Genomic DNA, 23,631 nt, shown 5'->3' with positions numbered 1-23,631 from the left:
TGAATGGAACGTGGGTATGCTGTGAAGGTATGTGGGCTGATGAGACTGGTGTTGGTTCTCATTCAGTGCACGACTCCAACTACAGTGACACCGACATCTCTTCTTATTCCGGCTATGAAGTTTTATCTACAAATTAAGATACTTGCAGTGATTTGGATCAATGGTTTAACCAAATTGTGTCTTTACCGGGATGGTGACAAGCACTTTCTCGGTTTCTGGATTTTTCTTTTGGAACGATTCACCCTCGCCATCCGCTCTATCGCCAATGCTTTTCTAATTATCTGGATAGTGTCTTCTTAGACCCTCCCCCAAGCTGGGGTGTACGTGTATGAGAAATTAATCCTACGTGCATGTCAGTTATATAGCCTGGAATAAGTGACAGAACCTCGAAAGACCCTAACGGTACTGACAGACCGCCGTGTCATCCTCAGGCTATAGGTATCATTGGATGTGGATGTGGATGTGGATGGGCGTGTCGTAAGCACCCGTACACCCGGCCGTTGTCAGTTTTCGTGACCGGAGCTGCTACTTCTCAATCAAGTAGCTCCTCAATTTGCCTCACAAGCACCGAGTGCACCCCGCTTGCGAACAGCGCTAGGCAGACCGAACGGTCGCCCATCCAAGTGCTAACCAAGTCCGACAGTGCTTAACTTCGTTGATCTGACGGGAAATGGTATTACCACTGCGGCAAGGCCGTTGGCACTTTACTTCCCTAATTAACAAAAATATAAAAAGGGGTTAAGGCGACCGCCTGTGTAAGCCGTGGCAAAAAGAAAAAAAAAACATTCAAAAAATGAAAAAAGTGGTTAAGGATTCCGCTCATGACAAGCGGGAAATGAGGTTTCCAATCTAAGTCCCGTACAAACTTTCATTTTTCACAAGAATCTGACGACAATACGTTTTCAAAGTACGTGAGTCGATTTCTTAATTCACAAATAATCGTGGAGAAACGAATCTGTTTTGCGTATTCAAAAACTCACTATATTAAACAGGTTATATATGATACAGTGTTTGTGAAAAAACGCTTAAAACTATAATTATAATATTATGAAATGTGATATTTTAGTTTCTCGCAGTGAGTTCTAACAGAAAAAACCGTAAACGGCAATGGCACGAACATGTTACTTTGCGAAACGATTTTCAGTGGGGATAGGAATAAAATAAAAATAAAAAACAGTGAATTTACGTGAGTCGTAGCTAATGAGTGCATTTGGGACCACGCCCTGAAGTGTAAAACACATTTTATTATTTCCGTTCATTGTTGTGATGCAGGATGGCTTCAAAAGTTTAAAAGTTTTTCAGGTAACACAAAAAGACAGTAGCTTTCTTCTATAAGAGATTGGTCAAACAACTTAAACTTCCAGCGCTTCACATCAGTTTAATTTTTTCTTTTAATACCTTTGGCTTTCTGCAGTCCCCCGATCGTGTTAGTGATCATAAGCTAGAGCCTTTCTGTGACTTGTAGTGTGCCTTACGTCTGTATATTATTTCCCTTGTGGTTATCAGATGGAAATAATGAGGTGAAAAGACACCCATCCAGTAATCACTAGAATCTTAAGCTAATAGTAAAACACTAGCCACAGGTACGCATCATGAAGCAGAGGGTGTGAAACCCGTAAATTCGTGAACAGTACAAGGAAACAATATCTATAATGTTTTAAAGCCCTGATACTGTGGTCGTTCCGTTACAGTTCACAGGTTTTCCGTTAAAACCTAGTGCGAGAAACAAGGCAAAACATTGTATTTTCCATAATTTTATAATCATCGATTTTTGAACAATACTTTTCAAATCACCAAATCGTATAAAGCTCCTTGAATATCAAGTGCTTTTGAATGCACAAAGCAGTTTAGTTTCTCCATAACTATTTAAAAATTGAATATAATAAACCCGCTTCCGTGGCCGAGGACACGCACAAAGTGGAACTATCCATCCACTCCCGAATCCGGGAGTGTTATAAACCCTCCACTGCAAATCACTGTAAAGTGCATGGCAGAACGTAACTCTCATTGTACCAGGTATTAGCGTGTTTCCGCGTTCCATTCTCGTTCGGATCGCCCTATGAATGATTACTTGAAAGCCTGTGCGCCCGCTGCAACTAATCCAATCTTGTATTTACGTTCCCGACGGGAGCAGTACTAACGGGTGGAGCGTTAATATACGTATTTCTAGGCTCTCCAACTAAAGATAGGTCTTGAAATTTTTCAGCAAGCTTTCTCGGGATCGTTGGCGCCTAGTTTCAAGCGTTTACCGGTTAAGTTTTCTCAGCGGCTCCCTCACGCCCTGCCACAAGTCAAACAAGCCTGCAGGGTGTGACCTCTCTTTGGATACTTTCAATGTTGTCTGAAAATCCTACTTGGAATGGTTTGCTCGCACATGAGCTATATTCTAGGGTGGGTCGCACATGTTTTTCCTAAGTAATCCCATTTGTAGACAGATTACATTTTCGCGGTATCCCAGCAACTAATAGAAGTGTGCCATCAGGACCTGGTTTAGATACAAGTTAAAAAAATATGCTCAAATGTACACTCCTGGAAATGGAAAAAAGAACACATTGACACCGGTGTGTCAGACCCACCATACTTGCTCCGGACACTGCGAGAGGGCTGTACAAGCAATGATCACACGCACGGCACAGCGGACACACCAGGAACCGCGGTGTTGGCCGTCGAATGGCGCTAGTTGCGCAGCATTTGTGCACCGCCGCCGTCAGTGTCAGCCAGTTTGCCGTGGCATACGGAGCTCCATCGCAGTCTTTAACACTGGTAGCATGCCGCGACAGCGTGGACGTGAACCGTATGTGCAGTTGACGGACTTTGAGCGAGGGCGTATAGTGGGCATGTGGGAGGCCGGGTGGACGTACCGCCGAATTGCTCAACACGTGGGGCGTGAGGTCTCCACAGTACATCGATGTTGTCGCCAGTGGTCGGCGGAAGGTGCACGTGCCCGTCGACCTGGGACCGGACCGCAGCGACGCACGGATGCACGCCAAGACCGTTGGATCCTACGCATCGAACCCATCCGTCATCGAACCCATCGTTCTACCATTCCTAGACCGGCAAGGGAACTTGCTGTTCCAACAGGACAATGCACTTCCGCATGTATCCCGTGCCACCCTACGTGCTCTAGAAGGTGTAAGTCAACTACCCTGGCCAGCAAGATCTCCGGATCTGTCCCCCATTGAGCATGTTTGGGACTGGATGAAGCGTCGTCTCACGCGGTCTGCACGTCCAGCAAGAACGCTGGCCCAACTGAGGCGCCAGGTGGAAATGGCATGGCAAGCCGTTCCACAGGACTACATCCAGCATCTCTACGATCGTCACCATGGGAGAATAGCAGCCTGCATTGCTGCGAAAGGTGGATATACACTGTACTAGTGCCGACATTATGCATGCTCTGTTGCCTGTGTCTATGTGCCTGTGGTTCTGTCAGTGTGATCATGTGATGTATCTGACCCCAGGAATGTGTCAATAAAGTTTCCCCTTCCTGGGACAATGAATTCACGGTGTTCTTATTTCAATTTCCAGGAGTGTATGTGAGATCTTATGGGACTTAACTGCTAAGGTTAACAGTCCCAAAGCGTACACACTACTTAACCTAAATTATCCTAAGGACAAACACACACACCCATGCCCGAGAGAGGACTCGAACCTCCGCCGGGATCAGCCGCACAGTCCATGACTGCAGCGCTTAGATACGAGTCAGCCTATGCGGTTATTCCACTTCAAAATGGTTCAAATGGCTCTCAGCGCTATGGGACTGAACTTCTAAGGTCATCAGCCCCTATAACGTAGAACTACTTAAACCTAACTAACCTAAGGACATCACACAAATCCATGCCCGACGCAGGATTCGAAACTGCGACCGTAGCGGTCGCGCGGTTCCAGACTGTAGCGCCTAGAACCGCTCGGCCACCCGGGCCGGCTATTCTACTTCATGAGCTGACTGATACCGCTTGTGATCACTGACCTTGTATCCATACCGTAACATCTTTACAATCAGATGGACTTAAAAAGAAAATTGGCCTTATTTTATCAATCAGTACAGAAAGTGTGCGGTTGTGATTATCCTAATTCACTTTGCAAAGTTTAGTGATCACATTATTGTAAGATGTAATGCAAAAATACGCATCAACCTAGAAAGACTCTTCGGACAGGAAATGAAAAGTAAGGTTTACAGCACTTATTTAAGAAAAGGGAATAAATGAGACATTAAATTCATGAAACTAGAATTTGAAGGTTATACAAAAATAGTCGAAAGGAGGAATAATTCACTAACTGCACTTCTACATTTACACAGAGTGTACATTCAGATAAATGTGACCACGTGACAAAAGCCTCTATAACCAACTTTTGCAGCGCGGACCGCTGTCAGACGTGCAGGAGGGAGATTCTGGAAGCTATCTAAAAGGACGTGGAGCCATGTCAACTCCAGTGCCTTGGCCAAACGCGCTTTGTTTCTCCGTTTGGGATCCATTTCAGGAACATCCAGTTCCAGGTGGGCACTTTGGTGGCCTGGGGAGTACGGTCACTTTAACCTGGTGCTCTTCGACCCACGCATGTACATTGGGGGGCCGCCCGCTGTGGCCGAACGGTTCTAGGAGCTTCAGTCTGGAACCGCGTGACCGTTACGGTCGCAGGTTCGAATCCTGCCTCGGACGTGAAAATGTGTGATGTCCTTAGGTTAGTTAGGTTTAAGTAGTTCTAAGTTCTAGGGGACTGATGACCGCAGATGTTAAGTCCCATAGTGCTCAGAGCCATTTGAACCATTGGGGGATGTGAGGCACATTGCATTGTCTTGCTGGTAGATGCCGAAGAAAAACAAACTGTACGTAGGCTCAGACATGATCCCCAAGGATAGATACATAACTGTGTTGATCCACTGTGCTTTACAGAATGACGAGATCACCCAGGCAATGACTTGAAAATGTTACCCAGACCGTGATGCTCCCTCCTCCGACGTAGACTCTTGCGACGAATATCGCAGGATGTTTGCTTTCAGACATTTCATGCCGTACACGTCAACGGCCATCTGTCCGACGGAGCATAAAAAGTGATTCATCTGAACATGCCACCTGTGGCTACTCAGAGGCAGTCTATTTACGGTATTGGCGTGGGCACTGCAGCCTTCGTTGCCGATGTACAGTACATGGTTGCATAAATCAGGCGCCTGCTGTGGAGGCCCATACCCAGAAACATTGGCTGAACGTCTTTTATAAGACATTGTTGATAGCCCCTTGATTCATCTGGGTGGTCAGTTGTTCAAGAGTTGGAGGTCTATCCGCACGTACACATTTCTACAGGCGTCGTGCACCCCTGTCATCTATGGCCCTTGGTGCACCACGGTTGCCTCGACGATGGTTTTTGACAGCGTCATTTTGCCACACATGGTGGCGCGCGAACGCCTTCCAGACCTATCCGCTTCGGAAATGCTTCCATACTTGGCCCGAAAGCCAATGATCATGCCCTTTTTTACGTCATATAAATCGCACCTGGCCCGCATTACGACAATGACTGAAATTTGTTCCGCGTCTCCTGACATGTTCTGTGCAGAATACTCTCCACTGCTGATGCTGCCACTGCCATTTCTAAGTGTTTATTGCTCACTGTCGTCAAAATTTGGCGGTCGTCACATTAATGTGTCTGGACCGTGAACAAAGTCTGAAAACCACTGGGAAATACATACCATAGGGTACCTGTCTTAGTAATACACGTTTGGGTTTCTTCCCATTCCAATCGTGTACAGAACGGAAGAAGAAGCATTATTTAAATGCATCTGTGAGCACTGCAATTTGGAAATTTGAGACCCAACTGCTGAGGTCATCATCCCAAGGTTGACACACTACGTAATCTAACTTAAACTAACTTACTGTACTGTACTGTACTGTACTGTAATTACTGTACTGTACTGTACTGTAATTATTCCAGTCTTATCTTCAAGGGAAGCGAAATGAATGGGATTGGGAATATAAATTCTTCAGTTTATAGTGATTCTTGAAAAATTGTAAGTAGGCTTTCTAGGGGTAATTTGGTTCTGTCGTCAAGTTTCTGACAATCCAAATTTTTTTGCATTTCCCTACCGCTCTCCCACGAATCAAAGAAATCTGTGACTATTCGTGTCACTTTTCTTTGTAAACATTCAGAATCCTGTGTTAGTCGAGTTTGATGTAGCACGTCCACGTTTGGTCTAAATACTAATAATAGATTTATTGCAACCAAAATGGCCATTTAGTGCGTGACGTACGGGAATTATTCTGTATTCACTATTATTATTCTTAATCATTATAGAATTTCACCAGCGATTCTGTTCTCATCCTACAGATTAACACATGATGTCTCTCACACTGGTCACCGCACATTGCACATACACAGCTCGGGCTGGTCTCGTGACAACTCTGTGTGTTGCACAGTTTGTGGTGAAATATATGCACCGAAAGTCTTGTCACTACGTGACGGAGTTCGTGCTCTCCCTGCATCGATTCACGGTTTGTCATGCCGTCTGTAACATGGAAATCCTTCCATATCTAACGTTTCGTCTCAGTCGCAGCTCTTCATGAAGAAGGCCTCTCTGGCCAATTCATACAATTCATACACAAGCCGCGAGAGCGTGTATTTGGAGAGACATAGCACCCTTTTTAAGTAAGTAGTCTGTAGCTTTTCTAGTTTTTCGACATCTGTCTTCTCCAGGTGAAACCATATGTTTTCAGATGGTTCAAATGGCTCTGAGCACTATGGGACTTAACATCTGAGGTCATTAGTCCCCTAGAACTTGGAACTATTTAAATGTAACTAATCTAAGGACATCACACACATCCATGCCCAAGGCAGCAAGGCAGCAGCTGCGACCGTAGCAGCAGCGCGGTTCCGGACTGAAGCGCCTAGAACCGCTCGGTCACTGCGGCCGGCCATATGTTTTCCAATCCGTAAACTGCAACACGTTCAACTTTAAGTTCAGACAGTCGTAGGTCTGTTTCCAGGGAGAGGTTGCCTGTAGACTTGATATCATTTATCGCTCTCGTTGCGGCGCTGGCTCTTTAGTTTATGCCACGCCATGCTACCAAGAAGAAGAAAATGAAGTCTACACTTTAGTCGAAAGGAGAAGATGCAGGGAACGACATCAAGAGGGGAGAGGAAACAATGAAGGTCCCTTCGTGTTAGAGACGATGCACCCAACAGTATCGGCGCTTCGAGCAGGAGTGCGAACCGCAGGGCTTTATGTGGACAAACTCCATAAAGACACCACAAAGAAGGAAATCATCAGATACCTCAATGGACTAGGAATAGCAGGAGAAATCGAGTGCGATGAGCTGGAAACAAAGGGTCGTCTAAAGGCCTTCAAAATTTGGTGCCTTTTGGCTGCCGCAAACACGCCATACAGCCGGAACTGTGGCCAACGGAAGAGCTGGTGAGACAGTACCTTTTTCGGATTAAGAGACCTGAGGCCGCCAGGTTGTAACAAACCATTCACAACAAACTCACGTTAAAACATTAAACTGGAATGATGAAGCCCTTAGCACAGCAATAGTGCGCTCACAAGATAATTTCTTTAGACCTTACGATATAGTGCTCCTGATGGAAACGTTCCTTACAAAAGACTGTAACAAAGTAAACACGCATTACGCGATCAACGTTATGGTGGAACAAGGCCCAAAGGGCAGACCTAAGGGATGCATCACATGTCTCATCACGAAAATTCTCTCCACCTTCTCAGTCTCCCACAGATCAACACACTGTCTAGTAGTAAAGACCGCCATGTGTTCTTGTATGTGTGTACTTTCAGCCTGAGCTCGCAGCAGTAAATATTATATGTGAAATCAGTTGATGCTTGGATACTACCACTGAGGACGACCCAGTCATATTGGCAGGACACCTGGATTACCGTGTGGACATCCCTTCACGGAAAACGACAGATGTCATGAACTATTTGGAAGAGGATGGCTTTGCACTTGTCAATAACAAAGCAACCCACACTTATTTTGTCTAAATGCACACCGTTAGAATTGCAGCACCGCCAGCCGCAGGCGCTGGCGGGTGTAGTTCTTTACTAAATATAACACAGTCGTCGCAGTGTGGCGAGTGGAACCGGATTGTTATTGTATGAAAACAGTTAACACAGCAGTGCTCAAGGAGCAAGGTGTCATGAGCCTTTCCACACCGGCGGACGCTGAAGAGTTTAATACACATTCCAAAGGGCGTAGCTCAGGCTGAAGATCTCCTACTGGAAAGAGTATACACCCAACCCATTTGTACTAAAATCACTTCTATCAGGGGCTGTGTCGTCTAGCCACTTATGGGATGTAGATCGAGAACCACAGTTCGCCTTTGCGTCAGGGCAACCCACTCTGTTTGATCCTTAGCTGCAGCTACAGGGGGCCGACAACGGTCCAGAGATGCAGCATGCGACCACCAGCACGAGGGCAGAGGGCCACTGTCCGCTACGTCACCTGTCGGCCGCCTTCCGAAAATGTGGAGAGGCGGGCTGAGGAACGTACCTACGCTTGCACAACGTGCCACGAAAAAGCGTCGCTCTCCGTCGGTGTCAGCAAGTACCGAGGCAGCAGAATTCCTCGGCCAAGTCACCGCCATACTGTATTGGGTTGCGGGAAGATGCATTACTAAAGAGCATTAAGTATTTGCAGACTGTTTCCCTGTCGCTGTCTGGCATCCATCCATCATACCCAGCAACCCACACCTCTACGTGGAACCCACGCACCTGAGTTGTATTTTAAGTTGGAACAGACGAGTGGTTCGCCAACAGTCTACCGAGCGAGTTAGAGTTGTATTTAGAACACTCGACTCACGTTCGGTAGAACGACAATTCAGATCACCGTCCAGTCATCCAAATTTCGGTTTTCCATGATTTTCATTAATCAGTTCAGTCAAACGCCGGAATGGTTCCTTTGAAAAGTTTATGGCCGATATCTTTCATCATCCTTTCGTAATCCGCGTTTGTGCTCCGCCTCTAATGACTACGCAGTCGATGGGACTTTAAAACTCTAACCTTCCTTCTTCCTTCCTCTCTTTCTTCGTAGACTGACTAAACTTCCGAAGTATCCTACCAATGAACAGAAGCCTTCTAGTTGCCTTACCTACGTCCGAGCCTATGTGATCAGTTCATTTCACACCCATACCAATTGTTTCACTCTCATATTTGGATGAGTCTGTTGATTCCAGTTGAAGCTAATAGATGTTGGAATCACAGGAATTTTATTCTCTGCATCTTTTCAAGAACACAAATTTACATTTCTGAACATTTTAAGCGAATTGCCGATCTTTGCAACACGCTGAAATCTTATCAAAATCTGACTATTCGTCTAACCGTTCGTCATTGTAATAGTACGTCCAGCTAATGATTCTGGGAACTGTGTCTGCTCCGTCACAGGTTGTTCGTTGACGTGTGGAGTATATACTTATGTTGAAGGGCGTGAGTACTAGCCGCTAATTAGCTAATTACATACAAAGTATTCAGTCATATTGTTCCTTCACTACATGGATCATTCGAAAGATACTTTTATCGAAGTGATGTGAAATAATTCAGTTTACAGGATACGTGCACACGATTACTGTTAACAGTAATGGACATACCATTTTTTCTACATCGAATGTAGTCTAATTGCGAATATGAACAACCATTACTTGCAGATTGGAATGACGACAGTGAAAATTTGTGCCGCACCTGGACTCGAATCCATATCCTCCACTTAGAGCGCTCTGTCAGCTATCCGTACACGACTCATGGCCAGATCCAAACATCCATATGCCGTCAACCACGCGTCTACATACATGTATGTTCAAAGAAAGTTTACATCGTAAATCGGAGTAACACGGCCACTACAATGACATATCATTTTCCAGTCCTACTCATACAACTGCATTGGAAAATTAGTTTTTTACAGGCTACCAGCTTAAAAATTGGATCATGGAACACGAGGATTTGTCCAGGGGAAAAAATTCTGGTTAGATTAAAAACCTGCTTTTCTAATTATCTGGCATTTTATTTTTTGGGCAAATGATCGAAAATTTTTGAGCTCCTTTCTGAGCTACTGGCGACATCTGTAATGGGCAACTAAGGTCACCTTAGTGTAGTACGAGCGGATATTAATCTCCAGAGAACCTTGTAGGTGGGGCAACCACAGCTATGAGTATTCATCTTGGTAATTAATAATCGCTTCAGCTGTATTTTGGTCCTTTATTACTGTACCGCTACTGGTTTCGTGGCGTTAAAGCCACTTCTTCATGTGACAACGAATGTTGGGGGAAAGATTCCGAGCTTTTCCGCTCCAATGTTTTAATCATATGTCACCTGAAGATGTGGCTTTAACGACACAAAACCGGTATTGGTACAGCAATAAAGGACCAAAATGCAGCTGAAGCGATTATTAATACCCAGGACATTATTGTGCTCATGTATTGATGGATTACTAATGACGAATTTCGTTAGCGAATCTATGTATTTTGAAGGCGCATTTAAAATCTCTAAGTCCTTAAAGAGGTACTTAATGCTCTCTTTTATGCTGTTACTACTTCCTTTCCATGTGATGAGCTGCCCTAAAAAATTGTTCTGTCAGCTGATTAGTTAGTTACACTTTCAATATATCATGTGAATGAGTCTTTTTTCCACGCTATGTTTTTAAAAGGACATGTGTGTGTCATTAATGTTAACATTAATGAGCACCTAATTTTGTAGTCCTGCTCATGCAGCTATAATTATCAACTATTTTTTACTACATTATTGAGTTAAAATGTGCAACATATGTCAGGAGTCTGATTTCATTTGTGTCCAAGACTAGCAATTATACAAAGAGCAAAAGCAGATGAACGTAATTGTTTGAAGAGCTAAGTTAGTTAGTTAGCTACCTGTTCCATAGACCAACGATTCGTTTATCGAAATGATGTGGGACGAATCAGTTTACAGGATATGTATACACGATTAGTGTTAACATTAATGAACACATTACTGTTATTAGTCCTACTCATGCAGCTACACTTACCTTACTGACTACAATTTGAAGGTAGAAATTTATCGGTGGAACATAATAAGTTGCAAGGAGAAATGATTTTAAATTGGGTTTGCAACGTGCTTCGATACTTGTCAGGGACGTTATGTGTAGGCAAACGATCAAATCTTTTTGTTGCTGCATGTTGATCTCCTTTCTGAGCCATGGACAGCTTTAACAATGGGTAATAAAGATAACTGTTTCATATAGTGTTGTAGGTGTGGTCATCATTGTTCTTCTCAAATTTTTATGTAGTCTTTATGAAGAATTTCATTGTGAATATATGTATTATAATGCCGCAATTAAAACGACTGCCTCATTGAAGAAGTACGTACATGATGTCCGTGGCTGAACACCACATAGTATTCTCACTGCCTGTTTATGTGAAATCAATATTTTCTTTCTAAGAGATGAGTTACACCAGAAAATTATCTCATAAGACATTATTGAGAGGGAGTATGCAAAAAATGTCAGGAGGTTGATACGTTTGTTTCCATGATTAGCAATTTAGGGAGAGCAAAAGTAGCTGAACTTAATTGTTTGAGCAGTTCAGTAATATGTATCTTCCAGGTCAAGTTTTGATCAGTATGTACACGCAAAGTAATCAGCGCTGACATAACGGAATGGGCGCGCTAGTCACTTGTGGCCCATCCTAACAGCGTCTGCTTCGCACGATAGCGATTCTGTTATAAGAAAATTTCAAATTTCCGCGCAGTAGGTAATTTCGCCTGAAGTTCCTCAGCCCGTCGTAAGGCGACCCAGTCCCCGCACGAGGAGCAATAAACACACAGTGCGTCGTGATTGCGACGCTCAGCGATAGCAGCGGCGAGGCGCGGCGCGGAGCGGCGCCAATCGGCGGCGCTCGTCGCGGTGGGCGCAAATTGTGTCACTTTTGGAGGCGGCCGGACGCTCGCGTGGGCGTCGCTGCCGCGGCGGTGGCGGGGGCGGCTCCGGCGCCGCGGCGGGCCTCCTGCGCAGGCGCGCGGGCCCGCGCGCGGTCCGCTCGAACCTACTTAACGCGCGCCGCGACGCCTCGGCGCGCACTGCGACCCGACGCTCCGCCGACGCCGCCGACGCCGCCTGCGACCGCACTCCGCTCCGACCACCTCCACCACACCACCTCCACAGCCGGTGAGTACCGGCGGGGACTCTAAGCGCCGGCACAACTCAGAATCCGCACTTGCCGATACCCACTTCAACTCTATTTTTACAATATTTTCACCATTTTTTTAGGTATTTTAAGCACTGATGAACAAATGGCAGGCTGCCGTCCACCATGATTACTTCTGATCTCTTCCGTTTTCCCCATTTAAGCTCTCGATTGCAGCTAACCGGGCCTGTATTGAGGTAGCGGTGTAACAGCGAAATAAGTCCTCTCTTCCTTTTTTTTTTTAATAGAATTTGCCATTTGTCACTCTGACAAACTTTCTAAAATGCTACTTTTTAAAAGTCATGATGTCCGACATTTTTCCTTATACACAGGCCAGAGTGCTCAATCCTTGCCTACATCCGTTTTCACATATTTCATTTGAACTGTCGTTAATATTATTATTAAATTTTAGGACTAATTGTACCAAAATTTCTCCACGACCGGTTTCTGTCCTTTGGCTATTTTCAAATTTTCACACCTGAGCAACATGAGCTCCTTTGCCAGTTAGAGAGTGTGGCCTGAGGACTGAAACTTGTCGTGGATAACTTTCCAAGCCACTAATGTTCCAGTATAACAAATAAGGGCTTTAAATCTCTAATTCACTATATTCTTTCTTTCTGCAATTCCAGAAACGACAGTACATTTCGCCTGCTTATCTGCAGCATTTATTTCTCTCACAATCGCGATTTTACGAGTGTCCACCGTTTCAAGTGATAAATACAAAATGCGTCACTACATACTATTCATTAAAGAGTGCTCAATCCTTGCCTACGTCCGTTTCCACATATTTCATTAGACCTCACTAAGGAAACATAATTCCAATAACTCGAAATGGGGAACAGATTGTCATTTCTTAAATACTGTAGGCCGGTGTAGTGAAGTAAACAGAAGCTAATTTTTCCACATATTTTTACCAGAAGTATGGAGCTTTCCAAACGTTCACGAATACTATTTATCGCCTTATATGTGATTGACGAATTCTAGTTTTAACAGAAGTTTTCGCGAAACTAAGTTGTAGAATTTGCAATATCTAAGAGTGGTATCTCGATTAACATCGCTGATGTCTTTACCTTAACGCCATATTCAGCTTTATTCTGTTACTAGACTTCTCTCGTTCATGCAAAGTTTTAACCATGTTAAAGCAAAATCTATCCACTGCCACCTATGACGTTCGATCTGAATGTCTCGCACTCATTGTGTGGAAAAGTGGTGAGAGGATAGTGTTGTGTTTTCTGATGAAGTTAACTCTTTTCATCGAACTGTCTGTAAGTTGTGTATTAACGTTCCCCTATAGCTAAACATTAACTCTTAGACAGCACTTCTCCGTAATTAAGAACAATTGAATTTCCGTTCTATTCACTTTTGTTTCCATTATCTCCTAAAACACGGGTTCATACTTTTAAAATTCCCAAATGTGTCTACTGTGTTGCTGACAACTGAAAAGTGAGGCTGTCGCTATTATCCAACACGTTGTTCCCTACAAACTACTTCAGCTTTATCAGTCTAACGCTCGAATATATATATAATAAATTCAGTTTTCCCCCACTTTCACTAATCAATAATTTTCGACACGTTCTTCACGGTTAATTGGAGTAGTGGAGAACAGCGACGGTTCAGTTAGGATTCACGGTCCTCATGCTTTTGTAGGCATCTTCCCTCCCAGGTCAGTACCATTTGTGGAGTGCCGCGACTTCCCGAAGAGAGATGCTCAGTTCTAGTAACCTTGCAAGAAAGAAACATTTCTTCCTTTCTCCCTCTTGTCCTTAACTTTCTCTTTTAATGAACGTTGATACTTGAGTAAATGTTAAAATTATTTTTATTTCATCAAATGCAAAATTTTCCCGGTTTTGTAGAGCTTCTCTAAGTCGTAGGAACTAATTTCTAGTGACTACCTAGTTTAGTTAATAGAGCGAGGAATTGCTCTTTTCAATAATTTTATTCTTTCAAATACAAGGGCATTCCATCAGGGGCAGAAATACTAAGACGGTTATCTCCATGCATATCGTGTTCTGTTTGGTGACATGTGTAATACGTGCTCCATCTCATGCCTTGAACAAAATAAATTTCTTCACTTAATGACTCCCATTGGCATTGTGCAACTACAGTTAGTTTGTTCATACATAAGTACAATAGTAGACGAAATAATTTCATAATCCACGATGAAACGGTGTATCATAGTCTTTCAAAGTGGATTGACGGTGGTCTCACACTTCCAATATTAGAGAGGTGCTATACAGAAATTCCTAATTTTTAAACTGTGGTTTATTATGTTTTAAAAGTTACTTTTCCATTTGAAAACGCAGTTCCTCCATTTTGTGTCAGTACAACTTATGCCTCATAGGCTTCGCCGTCGTGCTGCGGAAACATAGCGGCGTTCATTAGCGCTGACGGTTAGGTTGTGGGTGGCGCTGAAACGTGGTATGCACCTCGCTTGTTGCACGTCACAGTTTCCGGCGTCGCTCCCAAGCAGATCTTAGTTCTCTCATCCCTCCAGAGGAAGAAGTAATTCGATGTGTACGCAACGTTTCTAATGGACTGCGCTACAATGAAGATGACAACTAGATTTCCCTAGAAAAGAACAAATGGAGTTAAATAAGTACATTGTTACTCGCATTTAGAACTCATTACACCATATGACAAGGAACGTTGTCAACAAACAGAAAACTATCAGGCTGCTGTAGTCGACGGCGCATTATATAACGTACTAATTTTATAAAAGGCAGTTATACTCGGACCTCTTAGTAAGTAAAATTACACACATATGAATATTACTAACCAATTCATCGATACCTGTTAAAACTCTATTATATTTTCTCATAACACTACGAGGACTGCCGGCCGGTGTGACCGAGCGGTTCTAGGCGCTTCAGTCTGGAACCGCGCGACCGCTACGATCGCAGGTTCAAATCCTGCCTCGGGCATGGATGTGTGTGATGGCCTTTGGTTAGTTAGGTTTAAGTAATTCTAAGTTCTGGGGGACTGATGACCTCAGATCTTAAGTCCCATAGTGCTCAGAGCCATTTGAACTACGAGGACTGTGTGTTGAGACTGCACTGTTTTTCATTATGTTAGCCATGTCAACATATCACTAAATACTCTTACTGTGTAATAAATGTAACGTCTATTTCTCTTCGTTCTGACGATTGAGGTAGAGATCCTATTTTACAGGAGCAATACTTTCTTTCTCGTTGGTTAGTAATTACGTAATGAAAAATTAGATTTGGTTTCTCGTAATATAAATATTGAGTTTACGGAGAGATAAAAACCGATTTATACCGCTAAACATCATTAAGATGTTGTGAAATATGTACGCATATTGACTTTCCTGCTGTTATCATTTTAGCTCAGTTGAGTGTTTGATTCCCAATGAAAGAGGCAAACAGTTAATATTTTCGCGTGCGACTAAACTGCAGCCACTTTATGGCCTGTTTTTATATTTCAGACAAGGGCATCCTGAAAACAGAAATGTGTAATTGTTAATAAAAATTTTACCTACCACTCACCCAGGTCCGAACTCTTCAAACTTCCTCTCATGGTGACACCCTTCTGATACATACAGATTCACGAGACACGTTTTCAGTAATATTAGTAGCGAATGATATTTTAAAGAAATATTAATTTTATATCTCATTAAACACCTCTTCACCGACACTAAACGTTTCGGTGCTATTATGAATTAAATGATTCACGGGGGCTTAATGTAACTTACACGTTTTACATTTGCCATAACACAAAATGCATTTTCACACAAATATGTTGTAGAAAACTGCAGAGGAACAATGAGTACTCTTTTATGTAAATGAGGCCAACCTAGTTGAACAGAAATCCAGCATTTTCTGAAATGTGATACTTCGTACGTAAGTATTGAACTGGGATTCTATCTTTCGTGTGTACAATCGCTCACTATTGTAGCTCGAAGGCATTGTTAACAAATAGACCGATAGAGAAGGCCACTGTACGGCAGAAGAATACAGATATCTAGTGCCATAATTGAAAGTCACACGCCAAAAATACTGAAATTCACCATACAGATCACCCGTTCAATACGTGATCTGTGGTTTTCCTGAGAAGTATATATTGTATTATTTTATCAAAAGTTCTTATTTGTTTTACATTCTGAATTTATTAGTCTGGTGGCACAACTGATGCTACCACACGACACACTGAGAAGTCTGAGACACCCATTTCGGAAAGCTCTTCTCGGAATGAACTGTCACGTAACACAGTTACAAAATTTATTCTACCCTGGGAAAAATCTCCTTGACATGATTATGCGACTTTAGTTTTAACACAATAGACTGGTTTCATTCCATTAACGTAAAGAGACAGCACCCTCCAGAAATCTTCGAAACAATGGTATTACACTAGAAGTGGCCTCGGCCTTAGCCTCGGGGGGTTTATCACTGTATATCTCTTAAGGAAATGACAAACTTTGTGAAACATCAGAGAGACACAGAACAAAATTACTTTTCACAAGCGACACATATCACGAAACGTCTCGAAACAAATGTTTTTTTGCTGCCAAATTTCATCACGTTTGTTAGCATATTGCCAGTTCTAGGCTTCTCTACCGCCTTCAGCGACTCTTTCGTTAGAAGCTCCTAGCAATTATTAAGAGGAAAACTGACACTCGAACTCGGGGCCTCTGCCTTTCGCTGGCTATTGCTCTAAGCCATGTCTCCGCAATATCATTTCTTCCAGGAGCGCTAGTTCTGCAAGGTTTGCAGAAGAGCTTCTATGATGTTTGGAAGGTTGGAGACGAAGTATTGGCAGAATTGAAGCTGTAAGAACGGGTCGTGTGTAGTGGTTGGGTAGCTCAGTTGGTAGAGCACTTGCCCGCGAAAGGCAAATGTCCCAAGGTCGAGTCTCAATCCGGCACACAGTTTTATTCTGTCAGGAATTTAATGAATGTGGATTTATTCAGCCAGCGAGGATATTTAAATAACTACGTATCGGTCCCAGTTGGGAAAGTCTGATATGAGCGGTTCGGTAAGCACATGGCCCTCCATAATGACATATAATTACGCCATCGGTTGACATAGTGGTCTTCTCCGCCAGGCCGTTGCTACTCTCTCTTTGCGGTCTTACACTAGCGCATCGTAATTATAATCTACCTTTACCACAAAAGAGGATGTACTTGTAGACCTGGGATTGAAATTCTAGGAAGTTTCCTAACTCGATTCTATCTACTTTACCTTCTGCTCATTGATATTCCTCGAACGAAAAAAGGGATATATTTGTTATGAAAATATTAGAGTAGCGAGAGAAAATGTTTATTTCCTCCTTAGAGGGGTAAAATGTGAGTGGAATATTTGTGCGAAAGCAGAACTGTGTGCCAAGCCGCAATTGAAACCCAGACACATACCAAGCGCGGACGGTGCCCACTCGGCGAACTGGCTCAACACAGAAACATGACGTTTCGGCTGTTCCACCTCTAACACTTATGGTTTCTACTAGCGCCAGATTTCTTGGTTAACGTGAATGTTTTATAGAGAAACGTGTTGCACTGTGAACCTTTGCATCGGTCTACGGGTATATAAGGAGGCCACTGTTTGTCGGAGCCATACATCCTGAGTTCCCGTCACGGAACTGCAGAATGTTATCTCACCACAACCACATGAGCCCGAGGTAGTTCCTTCCATTAAGTAAGATTCCTTAAGCAATGTATAAAATCAGTAATCTACATTTCATGTTAGTGTCGGTTCAAGAGTCATGTGCTCAAGGCTTGTGTACGCTGAGGTGACATAAATCATGGGATACCTCCTTATATCTTGTCGAACCTCCCATTGCCAGGCTTATAGCATCAACCCGGCGTGGCATGGACGTAATATGTCATTGGAGGTCAGCTGCAGAAGTATTGAGCCATCTTGCCTCTGTATACTTCCATAATTGAAAGTGTGGCAGGTGCGGGACTTGTGTAAGACTTGATCTCTCGATTATGTCGCCTAAATGTTCCACTGGATTCATGTCGGGCGTCCTGAGTGGTCAAATTATTCACTCTAACTGTCAAAATATTTTTCAACCCAACAGTGAACAAGACACGGCGCACTGTGATCTATAACAATTCCATGGTTTTTTATGGACAACGACGTTCAAGAAAGACTGAAAAAGGTTCCAAGTAGCCGAACATCCAGAGGACACATTCCATTCCAAGCAAACACAGCCCACACTATTACAGAGCCATCATCAGCTTGCGCATTGCTTTCTGGACTGGCTTCATGGGGTCTGCACCAGACTCGAACCCTACTATCAGCTCTTACCAACTAAAACTGGGACTCAGGTGACCAGGCCTTGCTTTTCCAGTGGTCTAATCTATATGGTCACGAGCCCAGGAGATGCGCTGCAAGCGATGTTGCATTGTTAGCAAAGGCACTCTCGTTGGTCGTCTGCTGTCATAGCCCATTAACGCCAAATTCCGCAGCACTGCTCTAACGGATGCTTTTGTCGTACGTTTTACATTGATTTCTGCTGTTATTTCACGCAGTGTTGCTTGCCTGTTAGCACTGACTATTCTAAGCAGACGCCGTTACCTTCGGTCGTTAAGTGAAAGACGTCGGTCACTGCGTTATACGTAGTGAAATGTTACTCCTGGAATTTGGTATTCTCGGCACACACTGGCCGCTGTGGATTGCGGAACATGACATTTCCCTGAATTTTTCGAAACAGAATGTGCTATGCGTCTAGCTTCAACTACAATTCCGCACTCATGGTCTGTCAATTCCCGTCGTGTGCCCACAATCACGTCGGAAACCTTTCCACTTGAACCACCTGAGTACAATTGATAGCTCCGCCAATGCGTTGTCCGCTTATACTTTGTGTACGCGACACTACCGCCATTTTCTTACGTGCACACGGCTATCCCACGATTTTTGTCGCCACAGTGTAATTCGCTGTATGTTAATGAGTAGAATATAATTCATGGTTCTATCAACGTTATAGAAACAAACAGACCAGTGGGCATCCATGACTACGGCTTGACAGAAGTGCAGCAAGTAGCACTCGTGGCAACGTGAAAACGCTAACGTTTACCCATTTGAAAATGTAGCCGTTTCACTATAGGTGGATACCAGAATGAAGAAGAGATCGAACAGTTAACTTTCATCTTCTGCAATCTAAATTTGTCTTTCGTTTACCTCCATCACGAACTGTATGCGATGATAAGGTGCAGTGACGGATTGCGCCATTCGTTTATTGATATGATGTAATAGACAGAAACCAAAAATACATAAGAATGGAAATTAAGCTTGCAAAACTGGATTACGTTATTAACCCTCAGACATTAACTTTATCCCAAAGTTACCAATTTCTTCGTAGAGTCATCTCCAGCTTCCAGTCGTATCTGATGAATGAATAACAAATGGTTCAAATGGCTGTGAGCACTATGGGACTTATCATCTGACTTATCCTACTCTGTAGGAATCAGCATGGGTTTCGAAAAAGACGGTCATGTGAAATGAAACCCAGCTCGCGCTATTCGTCCACGAGACTCAGAGGGCCATAGACACGGGTTCACAGGTAGATGCCGTGTTTCTTGACTTCCGCAAGGCGTTCGATACAGTTCCCCACAGTCGTATAATGAACAAAGTAAGAGCATATGGACTATCAGACCAATTGTGTGATTGGATTGAGGACTTTCTAGATAACAGGACGCACCATGTCATTCTCAATGGAGAGAAGTCTTCCGAAGTAAGAGTGATTTCAGGTGTGCCGCAGGGGAGTGTCATAGGACCGTTGCTATTCACAATATACATAAATGACCTGGTGGATGACATCGGAAGTTCACTGAGGCTTTTTTCAGATGATGCTGTGGTGTATCGAGAGGTTGTAACAATGGAAAATTGTACTGAAATGCAGGAGGATCTGCAGCGAATTGACGCATGGTGCAGGGAATGGCAATTGAATCTCAATGTAGACAAGTGTAATGTGCTGAGAATACACAGAAAGATAGATCCTTTATCATTTAGCTACAAAATAGCAGGTCAGCAACTGGAAGCAGTTAATAGCATAAATTATCTGGGAGTACGCATTAGGAGTGATTTAAAATGGAATGATCATATAATGTTGATCGTCGGTAAAGCAGATGCCAGACTGAGATTCATTGGAAGAATCCTAAGGAAATGCAATCCGAAAACAAAGGAAGTAGGTTACAGTACGCTTGTTCGCCCACTGCTTGAATACTGCTCAGCAGTGTGGGATCCGTACCAGATAGGGTTGATACAAGACATAGAGAAGATCCAACGGAGAGCAGCGCGCTACGTTACAGGATCATTTAGTAATCGCGAAAGCGTTACGGAGATGATAGATAAACTCCAGTGGAAGACTCTGCAGGAGAGACGCTCGGTAGCTCGGTACGGGTTTTTGTCAAAGTTTCGAGAACATACCTTCACCGAAGAGTCAAGCAGTATATTGCTCCCTCCTACGTATATCTCGCGAAGAGACCATGAGGATAAAATCAGAGAGATTAGAGCCCACACAGAGGCATACCGACAATCCTTCTTTCCACGAACAATACGAGACTGGAATAGAAGGGAGAACCGATAGAGGTACTGAAGGTACCCTCCGCCACACACCGTCAGGTGGCTTGCGGAGTATAGACGTAGATGTAGATGTAGATGTCATCAGTCCCCTAGAAATTAGAACTACTTAAACCTAACTAACCTAAGGACAGCACACACATCCATGCCCGAGGCAGGATTCGAACCTGCGACAGTAGCGGTCGCGCGGTTGCTGACTGAAGCGCCTTGAACCGCTCGATCACTCCGGCCGGCAATGAATAACACCATCAGCCATTGTGAACAGTTATAACTGTTGTAATGCTACACACACTACGCCTGCACGCTCCTGTTGCCACACGTGTTGTGATTGTGACAAATATTTTTTCTATCTGCTTCTGTCATGTCTATTTTTACTTCGCGAAAGCTGCACCTTCCGCTTTGTTTGGTTCGTGAAACCGGATTTTTCTTTTCTTTTCTTTTTTTTAAATGTTACTTGTGATCACAATTTCATTACCATTTCTAATGAAGAATGCACAGAAACCACTGTTTTTGTGTCAGAGAAAATGTATCATAAAATAAATACCCATACCGGTTTTTTATGAAGCTTTGTGTCACATTATACCTCTGCATCATTAGTTGAACTATGCTTCAAAGGACCATTAATGTACAAAGCAGTCGTAGGCTACTGCTAATCTTTAACCGTTCTTTAAGACACTATACGCTATACAGTCCTGAAAATTTGTTCACTGTAATACATCATCATTCATCCCCAATAATAGCCGAAATGGAGTGTATGAAAGAGTAATAGAAGTGCAGGGTAAAAAGATCTTAGCGCAAAAGATCCCAGGCGTCACAGATTTCCAGTGCGAAGGTAAAGACGGTTTGGATAGTATGTTTAGCGTAGATTACGGTTAAAGATGAAGAGCGTCATCGCAAGAGTAACGAAAAGAATGAGACTATCGACTATCAACAATGAACATCAAAATTTGGAAGTCTATAGTACTAGCCCGAAGTGAAGCAATTTTTCCATTTAACAAGTAAAATTTCAGACGAAGTTAAAGCATAGATGATGTCAGACTTTCTTCACCAATTGAGCCCTCTGGTATCAAAATTTACCCGAAATTCATGAGGAATTGCATAAACAGTGTGGCTACTCAATCTTGGAAAAAGTCTCAGAGAATTACATGTGTGAGGGGGAAGATGGAATCAAGAAGCTCCTGATAAATTAATCTGAGCGGGGTGCGGTGGGAACAGCATACCACTTTTCTCTCAGATGGCTATGCACCGGGCATAAGTAGCAGTTTAAACGCAGTTTTTAAACATCGATAATTTTTATCGAATAATTTGGTATAATTAACACACTTTGAGACATTAAGTACTTTGAAATTTGTGATTTATAAAATTCAACACAATTTAACTTTACTGCTAGGTTAAAAATGCAAAATTTCTTAAGACTTTATGAAGTTCCTGAAATTCCCCGAGATTTCACTGATATTTCCAGAGAAAATGTAATTCCCTGAGAATTCCAGGTTTCCCAGAAGAATCGTCATCCTGATAAAAATGTACGGTGGAATACACATAACACAGAAATGAAACACGGACTACAGGAAGTTATGTGAAAGAACTTAAAACTCAATTGTATAGGATCTTAAATTAAAGAGACACACAACACGTAAAAAGTAAATAAAGAGACCGAGCGAAACTTTGATTACTGCACATCATCTCCAATTGTAGTCGAACAGTTGCTGTACCAGCCAGGAACATCTAAATTCGTGCTTCAAGGACTAGTGGAGGGGAAAAATTGGAAAGCGTCAATGCTTACAGTAACTGGACTGTCGAGGCTATTAGGCGAGTTAGCCATATAAACAAAATACTGTGCTCGCACAAGCGAGTAAAACCTAGATGATGGTATGAAATCAGTCGAAAGACTGATGAGATTAAAAGAAACTGAATCGCTACCTGTTACACGCATGTGCTCTTCTAACATGCTGCTTCCAGAGTGTGGGGTGCCTGCAAATGGCAGTACCGTTACGTAAGTAACTCGGCTGTCGGTAGCAGGTAAGGGTTCTGACGGTGCAATGAAGTCGTCATGAGAGAACGAAGCTTTGTCGAGACCTGGAAGCATTGGGCATGCAGGTATAGCTAAACAATTATAGTTAGCTCTACAAAACTTGGTGAATCTTTCCAGAAAAAAAAACAGACTACAAAACATTTTTACGCATTATGATCGACAAGCATGTTCTCGGAATGCAAGGTACACAATAGAAGCAATCCATTGACAGCAGGCAGGTTATAAAATGTAGCTGGTGTTGATGAATGAAGGAAGAATGCACGCCAGTGATGCATAGTGATACCGTCTCCAGAACTAAGAGCTGCTTTCTTATACCTTTCAGGAGCTCGGGCTGTAATGTTGCAGGTCGATGTATCGTATCTAGCTTGCGGGTCCTACTCTGCTGCAATGGCATAATATTCGCAAGTATCACAATCATTCCGTCTCCCGTCTTATAAACATTCGACAAAGGTGACGGGTGGATGCTACCCAAGCATTTTTCAGTGGTTTCACACAAACGTTACATCATGAAAATGGCACAGTCATTTCTGCTTTCATGAGTATGTGCCAGTTTGCTGTATCCTACCTACTCACGTAGTAGTTTCAGTGGATTTTTCTAAATATGTGACTGGTGTCTTTATAAACGTCTGGCAGAAAATAGGCTTAATACTAATATTGAGAAAGGGAAAATTTGCTTATTACGAATGCTTCACAGTAAAGGTCTCGGGTCGGAGAAACAATCAGAAATGAAAGCAACTTATTTTTCCAGTCCCCACAGCCTTCCGTAATACAAGGCGATATCAGTAAGTGTATGTTGAAACAAGCTATGGAACAATTCCTATCAGATTTCAAAATAGTTTAAAGGAATCACAGACTTTTCCAACTTACTTCCTTTAACATGTCTGGCCACGTGGACTAACTTCTTTCCACACCTTACGTTTG

At 43.1% G+C, this 23,631-nt stretch overlaps 1 protein-coding gene and 1 pseudogene across 1 annotated transcript in view; one reads left to right on the top strand and one right to left on the bottom strand.

The window, feature by feature from the left end:
- Window positions 1-583: 583 nt before the first annotated feature.
- LOC126177760 (5S ribosomal RNA) lies at window positions 584-701 on the bottom strand (annotated as a pseudogene).
- An 11,348-nt stretch (window positions 702-12,049) lies between these two features.
- LOC126176745 (allatotropins-like) overlaps window positions 12,050-23,631 on the top strand; it is a 355,383-nt gene continuing 343,801 nt past the window's right edge. The window contains exon 1 of the mRNA XM_049923914.1: window positions 12,050-12,125. The gene's annotated coding sequence lies outside the window, so the exon portion shown is untranslated. The remainder of the gene's footprint in view (window positions 12,126-23,631) is intronic.

This window comes from Schistocerca cancellata, chromosome 3 (assembly GCF_023864275.1).
Source record: "Schistocerca cancellata isolate TAMUIC-IGC-003103 chromosome 3, iqSchCanc2.1, whole genome shotgun sequence".
Classification (NCBI taxonomy): domain Eukaryota; kingdom Metazoa; phylum Arthropoda; class Insecta; order Orthoptera; family Acrididae; genus Schistocerca; species Schistocerca cancellata.
This window is presented reverse-complemented; position numbering and strand designations above follow the sequence as displayed.